Source organism: Amphiura filiformis, chromosome 10 (assembly GCF_039555335.1).
Source record: "Amphiura filiformis chromosome 10, Afil_fr2py, whole genome shotgun sequence".
In the NCBI taxonomy this organism is placed as follows: Eukaryota; Metazoa; Echinodermata; class Ophiuroidea; order Amphilepidida; family Amphiuridae; genus Amphiura; species Amphiura filiformis.
This window is the reverse complement of record NC_092637.1, coordinates 38,493,050-38,505,259: the sequence shown is the minus strand read 5'-3', so window position 1 is coordinate 38,505,259 and position 12,210 is coordinate 38,493,050. Positions and strand designations below refer to the sequence as shown.

Sequence of the window (12,210 nt, the reverse complement as noted above, 5' to 3'; positions counted from 1 at the left end):
GATGGTGTATGTTATAGACCTACTTATGATCATCCCAATACATCCATAAACGTGTTAATGTGAAACGAGATTACTTGAAATATATATTTCAGAGTTGAAAGAGTTTCAAATATACGAACATAATTCTGAAATATGTCTCTGATTGGTTGATGGTCAAGAGGATTACGGCATCCTCAAAGCCTCTTGCTGTAATTCTCTAATCGATATCTATTATAGGACCGATCTTCTGAAATCCATACAACCGTGTCAAATGAAATAGTCTCGAATCATAATTTGTGCACGATACAACGTTGATACGTCAGATTTCGGAATTTTATTAAAAATAGGCATCAATCACATTGAACAGGTTGAATGCTGGCAAAAGTAGATAAAATAACTATGGGTCGAATTTACATTAATCAGTGTCCTGGGGCCAGGATAACATTTAGGACTCCTTCGAATTCTAAAACAATACTTCGCCAAATGTCCTTGCTTTCATTTTCTCATTTAATTTGTTTTAATTTTAATTAATTTCTTTATCCACTGGCTCTCTGGTAAATCCGATATTGCCAAATATTTCTTGTCCATTACCCGTGTTAATCTATTTATTTATTAAAATGAACCATCTATTAAATTCCTATAATACAATGTATAGGCCTACTGTATTTGATAACAAATTTGTTTTTATTTTTGATTGGAATTTGGGTTCCACTTCCATTACACGATTTCATAATAAGATATGTTTGGGCATGGCGGAATTAGTATATGATTAAAAATAGACATACTCTTAGGCCCCCTTTTTTAATGTTTGTAGGCCTACATTATTGATATCAATATTTATGTACAAAGTGCAAAAGAATGTATATATATTTGATTGTTTTGTAAACATTAAATTTGATGTTTACTCATAATTATGTCTGGAAAGTCAGGGAAAAACTAAGGAGTATCGGTATTTAGTTTCCTGGGAAAGTGGATCAGATGAGCAGTGAGTAAAAACATTTGCCCTAAATCTTTATTTGATTTTTATTGTTTTATGAATTTATTAGGCTACTGGTAAAGTGCAGAAAGAACCTCCAAACGCACTCTAGGATTTTTCATCAGCAGCAGTAGAAATTTCTCTTGCATAGATTTTCTGGTGACCTCGCTTGGATTTAGCAAACAATGAACCGTCAGGGTTATAGCGCGTTATTTAATCTGATTCAACTCGTCGTGGCACGTATATTTATTGCACGTGTAATACTTTTTGACGTCACGAAAAGTATTGTACATACAATATTGTACGTACAATACGGAGTCTGAAGCTAGCCTTAGAGTGTGAAGTATCGCCTAAGGCAAGCTCAATGCTCGACTTTCCAGGATCTAAGCTGATCTAAACCATATGCGAGGTGTATCACGTACATATTTTGATCTTGAGAAATGGGTTAGCCGGTATAGCATAATTATCGACATACTTTTAAAGTATGATGTTTTGCATAGACTTTTTGTATCGAGTTTGGTGATAAATTACGTGTTCGTAACTATAAAAATATTTGTCAACTTGTGAATCAAATGCGACTTAAGAAATATCTTGCATTATATCCTAACAATTCTGATTAACCTTTTGCGTGGTTCGCAAATAATTTTAAGAACTTTTGCAATTTTTAGGAAATATCCCACCCAGTTATGTATCACCACGTGGTCATTTTAATTCAAGGGCTTATACCACTAAATCAGACTTCTGCCAGCTTCTGCCCAAGTTTATCAGTCATATAGTGCCATCTTTACATTCAAAATGTGACAAATTGATATAATATTAGCAATTTTAGTGTTCAAAATCGTGTTTAAATACAATTTCTTATTGTGAATGTCACACAGGTTAAAAAGAAACGGGAATATTCGGGCAATATTTAAGACTATCTGCGCATGAATACACAAGGGAAAAATGTAGTTAGCAGTCGTCAAATCGGTCTTTTTACGTATCGCTGATTTTCTCAACAAGTAGCCGAGCAATGTTAAAGCTAATGCATACCATGGTATGCAAAATGTTCTTCTCTAAGATGATATACATAATTTATACTTTAAAACTGGGAAAATATCTACTTTTGCACATAAACGTGAACTCTACTTTCATAACTTTGCGTGTATAAAATCAATGCGAAGACGGTTTTTGTGGTGTGTTCTCTTTATCATCACACAGCTTGTCTCCCTTCGCAATGATGAAAAATTTCCACACGACGGTGTCGCTATTACGCTGAGCGAACGGTAGTGTGTTGTTTTGCAGTGTATTCGAAAACATTTCATTTTCTCAAAATTTTGAGAATCTATTACAGTCAAGCCAGAGAAGTAATTGGTGTGGTTGATGCATTCCTAGCCAGGTAAGCGTTTGAGTTTCTTTGCAAATTAGCTATTTTAAGCTCAGTATCATGTCATGCAATGCATGACATGGTACATTGTGTACAGCTATGTACATGTACAGTACACCCATCGTATGGCTCGACATTACACAATTGTCACACTATGTCAGGCTGACGAGGCTGTGTCAGTGTTCATTCAATTGAAAATGTATCCTTGCTCGAGAAGTCAAGTCACAAATTTGTGCACCGCAGTGACCGATGAGCTTCACATTCGAGGCTACACTGGATTTCAGAAAACAACGTCAACGGCAATCCCTTGCTCAGATTGGTGCGAGCGCCCTGTTAATGGTCGACGTACGCGGAACTTTGTGTTCACTTCAAGGCAAGGGCGCCGATCTGCAATGAGTAACGATATGATGCACAATCAGCTAATCAGATTATCTGTCTGTTGATACGATTCAGCCAATCAGTACCCCACCTCCGTAAATACATGTACTCAAGACTGTGCACACGCTCTCAAAATGTAAACAAGTGACATTCATACATTTGTGCTATATAACAGCGCGCGCGATTGGTCAAGAGCCGGGCATATTCAGCGTTCATACATTCACACTATGTAACGGCGCGCGTGATTGGTGTCCTGGATGTGCGATCGCCAGGTAGGAAAAATAAGGAAAATCATGATTTTTGATATACGGTAATGTTGCTTGTACGTTTTTGTTATTATTTTTATGAAATAAGAATCACAAAATGTACTGGTATGTATGAACTGGGTTCATTCATTATATTTTCATGACTAACAACCATTTAGTCATGAAAATATATGAATGAACCCCTAATTCATGCCCGGCTACTTCAGCGTGATGATTTCGGTATAGAAAAGAATGCAAGAAAATCGCGTTAAGAATCTTACATCTTATTTTTGTTATTATTTGATGAAAAACAATCACTGAATGTTTGGGAATGTATGAAAGGGGCTTATTCATATGCCTCAGGCATAAACAATCAATCATGCGGGCCCTCAATTTCATGAATGAACCCTAATTCTTCTCTGACAAAAACTTTACGAGACCATTGCATTTGAAATCTAAGCATGAATGCCATGTACATGTACATTGTACTAAGCGACAGTTCAAAATAGCCAATTCTCTCGGTCAGGGTTGTTCCATCCATTGCACTTATTGCGATTCTGTCGGTCAACATGATGTCACTTTTGCCATGATTGGGCTATTCCATCTTGCCCCTAGTGTGACACAAAGGGGACACTTACCGTTGCACTCAATGGGGGAAATCACAAAACATGCAACAAATAAATACTCTTGATGAAATAATTTTAAGCTCGATTTCTTATCAGGGAAATCAACTTTTAAATAAATTACCATACCAAATTAATTGGTATTTTCTGTGCTGAGAAAATTTTCTTGAACTGAAAGGCCCTGTACAAACCAATAGGGATTTCGTGAGGGTGTCCGCTTTGACATACGTGGGAAGAAGTACATACTTTTACTAAATTCCAAAAGTACGGTATGTGTTTTTGTATACAATTTACAAAATTTATGTACACAAAAGTAGGCCTACATACTTTTGCAACATACTTCCATGTGTGTACGTAGTCGTTCTCCTGCATGCAATTTTACATACCGTAACCACTGGTATAAGCCCACCCCCATTTTTTGAAGTGAAATCTGCCATCTAGGGGGGGGGGTGGGCTTATACCTGAGTGGTTACGGTATAATGCATACTTTGTATAATTCAAGTATACATTTGTATATTATGTCATTATTGACTGAAAACTACCTCATCATGTGCTGTGTGCAAAACTACAATGTACATAGTATTTAATACATACCCGGAACTTTGGCAAAAGTATGTGGTTTTGCATATATGTATGCAAAAGTATACAGTACTTTTGCAAAATACGCAATATATATAGGCCTATACGCCATATAATGCAATTTCTACATACATGTACCGTATAAGCACCCAGGGCACTTAACAAAGTCATTTTGGGTGGACAGTTATTTTTAACCTGGTTTACCTACATGTAATCTTTCGCAAGGGGCGTTTATTAGAGACGAATTACGTATGTTATAGGTCCTGAGACGTTCTAGTAGCTTTTCTGGTGCAGAAAATGCATTGCAAGTTTACACTAGACTTGTAGTCCTCCAACTATTTCACTGTATTGACGACTTGACGTCTAACTGTCACTTCAACATTACATGTAATGTTACCCTTAATTGAAAATACCCTACATGTAGGTGGGTGCTTATTGGGGCATGGGAGCTTATTGGAACAAATTTATACGGTTTATGCAAAAATACATGCTAGTTTTTTTTGTTTAGCCAGGGCTGAGTATCCAAATTTTGAAGGACTTTTTTTTTTTTTGCACCAATTTTCGCTCAAATTTTGGGACTTCAGGCAGAAATATGCCTGTACAGTGTTATGGGGAAAATTTTCAAGTTGATAAAAAATGTTTATGTCAGATTCAGTTTCTACACAAAATTTCACCCTAGAAAATGTTCCTTTAATTAGGATATCTTTCACTTAAGTTTCCACCATTCTGGCTGCCAAACGTATAGTCAAAGCTTGAATGCTGTTTTATGAATATTAATTACGGTACAAATCAATGCATCAACCAAAAAACACGATGGCAATGGACTCTAGCATCGAATGCGTAACTATGTGCCAATTTGAAGATTCCACAGTTCACAAGTAACTCAGTTCAGGTCACGAAGGCGAAGCCCGGGGCGAAGCATATCAGTAATGCTAAGTGCACCTGTAGTCGTTCTTCTATATAGCCACACCACATGCAATCTATTCCAAAATGCATACTGTGCAAAGTATTCAAAACTGCCTTATATCTGCATACAAAACCATGTACAGTTTGATGTACAATGTACTCACTACTAGCCTGTATTTATTTCATATTTTTTGCTCAGGTACACCTGAGTGAATATATACATTCAGTTTAGACCTTGATCTTTGAACCTAAGTAGCTCCAAGTCAGGCTTCTTCTGCAAATGCTTTTGCTTTGTCTTCACTAGAAATATTTTATAGTATAATATTTGATAGGATAATGCCTGGTAATGGAAATGCAGACTATAAATGCTAGCTACTAAATTAACCTCACTCCCTATGACATAGTTCATAATATATATGCAGCAGTGAGATATCTAACTTGAGGTGGACATAGAATATTAGCCTCATTTCCCATGAAATTATTTATAAAACTGTGTTCTGTAGCCCATAGTGAGGGGTTTTTTAACCTGGGGATGATATTAATCATAGGTGTTGACAGATTGATAGTGGTCTGGAAGTTCAAGTTAGTAAATTACATACTGCTCATGAACTTATCAGATTTTGTTTGCCAGCTAGGTCAGTGTACATGGCCAATACAATGTACAATACCAAATACCCATGAACTTCTTACTTAAATTTGCATTGAGAGGTAAGAAGGCTTGTTCTGACCAGGGTATGGATTTGATATAATCAGTCCAGCATTTAACAACATTATTAACAACATTGAATTTTAAGGCCAAATGTTTACCTTCTCCATTACATTGCACACCGTATTTTGATGCATTACCTGAATAGGTTTAGTTTCATTATTACCTTCAACTTTTACTTTTACTCTCTAGTTGAAAGTGGCACTAATGAGGTTTTCAGCATTTTAATAGATCCAGTTTTAAACCTTTAACTTTTACCTCATATCCCTGCTTTAACCCTCTTTCAAGTTGAAGTCCAGTGCATAATGAATATCATCAAAATGTCTTCTAGATATTATATTCATACATATTCTAAGCTAACTGTATTCTAATTCAATATTTTCTAAAATAACACATTGCCTTTTGATTTATTCTAAAGACTATGGTAAGTTCTGATGTTAAAGCCACAATGTACCATCTTATACATGTAATATGAAATTGGTTAATATTTTTCAAACCTGACTTTTTTTTTTTTATTTTTATTTTTTATACATTTCACTACTTTTATCTAAATGGAATCAGCCAAATTGGTTGTGTTTGTAGGTCAACAGAACAAAGTTTGACATAATGTCATTTATATAATTCAAAGAATTGTGGATGTTATGTCCTCCTATAGAACTGCGTGTTAAATGGCCAAAATAACTAACCAGCAGGGTTTCTTTCATTTTACCTTGTTATTTCAGCTCAAAATGGACAGAAACCCTTCCGATAATTATTACTAGCAGTATTTCAGCATTTTGAGTATAAAACAAATTTAAAATTTGAAGGAAATCATCTTTAATTAAAGCCTTGTTGTTTTCATACAATTTTAATTGAGTTTGTATTAAATTATACAAGTTTTTGGTTATTTCATGATCCCTCCAGCTTCATCATAATTTTGCACTTCCCTACCAAAAACAAAACAAAAATACCAAAAACAGACTAAGGGATATTCTTATCATTTTGGACAATGCTATAATCAGCCTTCTGGAACGTTAAAATTTTACTGTATTTCCTAAAACTATTTATGAATCATCCAAATCATAAGAAACCTTATCATTATCTATCACACATCATATCCTATATATACATATCCCAACAGACTCTACATTAGTAGATATGCAGTCTCTAAATATTGAAGAGCTAATCACCTAGTGGAACGTATTTACCCTTTTAATCAAAATGCTTAAGGATCTTCACAATCTGATATCTTAATCTTATGTAGGCCTACATATAAAACAATATCATTAGCCCTAATTATAATAAACGCGACATTATTCAACACCAACGACCTACATTGCACAACCATGTGTTCCAATCATGCCTGAGCACTCCCTTTTAAAGGGGGTTTTATTATACGGTATACATGTATGTACAATTACTTTTCCAAAAGTATGTGGTTTTGCATAAGTGTGCAAAAGTACATACTTTTAATACAAAATAGGCATATTCCTTTCCGATAGCCAAAACCCATGATTAGCGTTAGGGTTAGTAGGCCTACATTTTCCTTCATTGGGGCATGCTTAACTCTATAAAATCTTACAAAGAAAACCACTGCACATGTATGCATTGTCATACCCAGGGAATCGATGGCTGATGGGCCAGTGACACCACCGTAGCTACAAGTGGGTGTCTATAGGTTCGAATCCCAGGTTGCCAAGTGAAAAATTTGTTCATCTTCTCCTTTTTTCATTCCTCTTCTCCTTTAATTTCTGATAGCCAAAAACCATATTTAGCATTAGGGTTTATATTCATAAATATGCCAATAGTATATGATGCAAAACTATACAGCACATTGGGCCACCATGCATGTATACTATCGCAATATACCAAGAATGAAGTTGATTGGTTGTTGCGATGTTGTGTTAAATCTGCAGAGTGGATTATTAATGAAAATGTGGGTAAAATATGCAATAAAAGCTGCTGAGTAGATTTATGAAAATGTAGGCAAAATATGCAAATTAGCTTATTAATATTCATAAATATGCAAATAAAACATGACATAGAACTATAATACAGCAGATTAGACCACTATGTCCTATCACCATACCAAGTTTGAAGTTTAAGCTGCAGAGTAGATTAATGGTTTTGCTTCCGCCCGGACAAGCCAAAACAAACAACCATTTGGATGATAACACAAGCTCCACATATGTGTGGAGGCCAAAAATTCTAATATGGAGTCAACAGGTTTACAGAGAGAAACTCCTATCCTATAGCTAGGCAAATCAAACAGTCCGCTGCTGCTCAGAGATAAAATCAAACATGTATGAATATAGTTAAAGGCAAAAAAAAAAAAATGAATGGAAGACTACAAACTGTGGATGGTAACATAAATATATGAGAAGTTCTTCTTCAACCTATTTTTTTTTCTTTTCCAGATTTTGCTTGCTAAATATGTGAAAGGAGATTACAACAAGAGTGCTGTAACAGTTGCAAAAATACTTTTCTGTTCTCTCTGCCGAACCCCACAAGAGCTGCAATCAGACAATGTTGTACATTTTACAGGTGTTTGGCTCAGGTAAGGTGTTCATTTAGCTCTATGAGCAGGGCTGCAAGCGGTCCTATATTTCCTATATTTTTAAGATTTTCCTATATTTCCCTAGAAAGTTTCAAAAAGCCCTATAATCCCTATATTTTCATATTTGGAATATTTTTTGCTGAAGGTCTTTGTATTAAATATAAATGCCTCCCTGGACCCCACCAATCAGGTTTATTTGTATCCATTTCTATAATTCCAGGTTGCATTTTTGCCCTGCAATTTCAGTTAATTCTCTAACTTCTTGGGGCTTTGCCATATGAACCTACACTAGACCTTTTCACAGTTCATGTTGAGATTTTGCAAAATAGAGATAATCAGTGTGGTGTTGAATGCTGACATCTTGTGGGTACACGCTGCGATGGCCGTTCGTCGTTCGATCTCCATGAGTGAACAGCAAAATCACCGTGTTGATGTGTGGTCGTGCGTCCTGAACTCGCCACTCAAAAAAGGTGGCAATGTCAAATTAAATGATGATATCTCTGCCAAGCAAGAAGTTATTGTCACGCTTGTGGTCTCATTTTATTGCTAAATAAAATGCACTTTCAACCCAGTAAAAAGAATTCTGTTAGCCTTTTTAATACTGACACTGCTTCATAGAATTCAGAATGGGCAGAGTGGCGGAGGTGGGGGATGTGGAGGTGGGGGATGTGGCACACACAAACTCTATGGGATTGATATTTTTAGTGCATAATCTGCTTCTGTAAAGACTGTAAATTGGATTTTTACTCTATTTAGTATCTAAAAGACTCATGAACTTACAGCTAAACAATTCTACTTATTGGTTTAGTCTAGAAAATACAAACTTTTCCATACAAAACTACCCGTTTTCATATCAAACACTGTAGGGTGTCTTCCAGCGCTCGAAATAAGGCGCGTCCTTGCGTCAAATACCCGTGAAAGTAGGCGCGGACCCGCAAATTTACGACGGTACGGGTCCGCGTGACCCGTAAAAATTGAACCAAGCAAAGAGCAAAAAATCCTAGTTTTGTTGTTCCACTGAAAAATCCGAATCACATAATACGTACAGCTCCCTGAGTAGACTTTTATTTTAGTTTCCCATCAACTTTTCAACCCGGATCGCCGTAGCTAATTCTCATTCTTGAAATTTCAAAGGCAAGGGTTCGGGGTCGGACCCTTGAAAATTGGTGAGGACCCTTGAAATTTCAAATGCAAGAGTCCGGAGGACCCTTGGATTTTTGTTCTTATTTCAAGGCCTGGTGTCTTCAAAATCTAAAAGTTACTGTAAAATTTTAATTACCCGTACTGACGCGAGTATAGTCCCACCCCGTTTTTGGGTGAACATTTTTCAAAATTGGGGGGTGGGACTATACTCAAATTTCAAAAAAAAAAAAAAAGTTTTTTATTTTTTCGGTTTTGTAGTGTCCCTGGACCTAGACCTAAATGGTAGGATCATTCATGGTTGACCTAAAAAAAATTAAAAAAATCAAGATGTTTTGTATTTTTAATATGAAAATTGATAATTTGTATTCATGTCATAGTCTATTAATGATTTCAAAATGCATTGAATTTGAATGCATTTTGAAATTAGAATTCAAATTAGAATATCTCCAAAGCTATCAACCCTAAACCAGCAAAAGTATACATTTTTGGAAAGCTGGAGGCAAAAGCAATTTAAATATACACATTTCAACTCATTGTACAGGGTGACCTTGAAGTTATACAGGGTGGAATATAAAAAAAATCCAAATAAAAATGGGTCACTTAATGTATTGCTTATTACTAACTTGCAGTTATAAACTGAAAGTAAACAACATTGATTTGGTTAGAGGTTAGGGGAGCCTACTGACTTTGGAAGAAAAAAAATCACAGCTGTTTGGTAATCTTGGAATACAGGGTGTCCCAAAATATGTTCAAATTTTTTTACAATTCAACATATTTTGAACTGAAACATTTTACCCCTAACCCATACAAAAAAGTAAGTCCATAATTAGATTCCTCATCAAATTTCCTCTCAGAAAATGTAAACTATGACTATGATAGGATAAGTAATTAAAAATTTAGGGCAACTTTTAGATTTTGAAGACATCCGCATTGCTTACTACAGTGTTTAGTATGAAAACAGGTAGTTTTGCACATAAAAGTTTGCATTTCATAGACTAAACCAATCATAAAGAGTTCAAAATTATTAAAAAACAATTAGCAGAATAAATAATTTTTCAAAAGAGCTCTTAACCATGTCTGTAGCCCATATGGATGCAAAGATATGATCAGTTGATTCAACGCGCACACACAAAATCTTTATTTCCCATAGACTTTGCAAATACCGCCACCGCCTCATCCGCCACCGCCTCATCCCCCACCTCGGTCATTCTGAACTCAAACAACTCTAACTCCACTATCTTAGCTGATAAACAATAATATTATTCTCCTTTGGAGGTCTGTTAGGGCACACATTTAGCTACAACATGACACCAAACACACTTCAATACCTGTTTAAGCAGAGATATAACAATTTGAAGGAGTCTCAATTTGGAAAAGCGTAACAAAACCACCATTTTTGGGTGGCGAGTTCAAAACGCGTGGCCATAAATACTATTCATCTGCCAAATATGACAACTGTAACATGATTTGCACGATTGTAGTGCATGTAAACTCATGAAATCTCATTGCACTATTTCATGTTCTAAACCATAATCCCCCGAAGCTGTAAATAAAGTTTTAGCTCATTTTGGACTTAGGGTACATTATTCTCTTCCAATTTATTTAATATGGATTCCCCGGAAGTAAATGACTGCCCAATTTACCCTTTACTAAACGTTTGTTTTATAGTTATTGTTATATGCAGTATTTTTAACTTTTTATGGCCCCACTGAGCCCACCATATGCATATGGGTGACCCTGCCCCGCTTCACAAATTTGTTTGTCTCCTTTACTATTGTAAGGCTTGCAGTCCTGAGATTAGGTTTGTATGTAGCCAAGACACATGGCTTTCATATGGCTCAGTCAGGTCCCTTCTAACCTTAAAATTGACATCCCTAGACTAGTCAGAAAAAAGGGCAAACACTGCTCGGTCACCCCTATTGCACTATTTGAAGTTGCTTTGTCCAATAAAGCCTTGAAATTATTGTATTATTCTTATTCCAGTTATATTAGCAATTCTGTAAACAATATTATCCAGATACGCAACACAAATATTCTTATGCATGTCATTTTAAGTGTCCATGTGCCATTTTCGAAAAACTAGGTGAATGTAATACAAAAGCAACCCGGTTCCAAATGCTTTTGAACTATGTTTATTCAAACAAAAGAAAGGAATTCCACTATTGCTGGAGTGTGGCTAACATGCAGTACAAGCAGATCAGGAAATAAAGTTACATTAATTATAACTGTTCCAAAATGCTAATAACACATTCATGAGTATCCACAGTCAATTGTACAAATGTATGTATTTCTTACTATCTTCTCTTTCTGTGACTCTTTTTATCCATAGAATCATTTGATGCCCTCGTTGATGCTACAAGGGAACAAGTGACAACATCTGCAGCGACACAGTCAGTCATGTTAGCAGAGGGGAAACTTTCTCAATCGTCAACATCCACAGATATGCGTATAAAAATGAATGATACAAGCTGCATAAATATGATGAACAAATACATTCACTTTATCTATTTAGAAATGAAAGGCTTTTAAGACCAGCACATTTACATGGATTTGTTTCAGTGAGTGGTCATTTCATATTACCAGTGTTAGCAGAACTCATTGTAAAGCTGACAATGTGGCTATAAATTCAAGTCAAATCCCTACCTTATTAGAATGAGAAGCATGTTCTTAAAACATATGGAAACTATATTTGGCAAATAATGTGAACTATAATACCGTAAACGTTCGCCTAATGGCGCTTTTGGATTCTTAGAAATGTGAGAGCGCCATCCTT

The 12,210-nt window shown here is 35.6% G+C and overlaps 1 long non-coding RNA gene across 1 annotated transcript; it reads left to right on the top strand.

Moving 5' to 3' along the window:
- The first annotated feature begins 2,269 nt into the window (after window positions 1-2,269).
- Window positions 2,270-12,145, top strand: LOC140162823 (uncharacterized). Its single transcript, XR_011860358.1, has 3 exons — window positions 2,270-2,333; window positions 8,155-8,294; window positions 11,767-12,145. It is a non-coding gene; the product is annotated as an uncharacterized lncRNA (long non-coding RNA).
- Window positions 12,146-12,210: the final 65 nt, after the last annotated feature.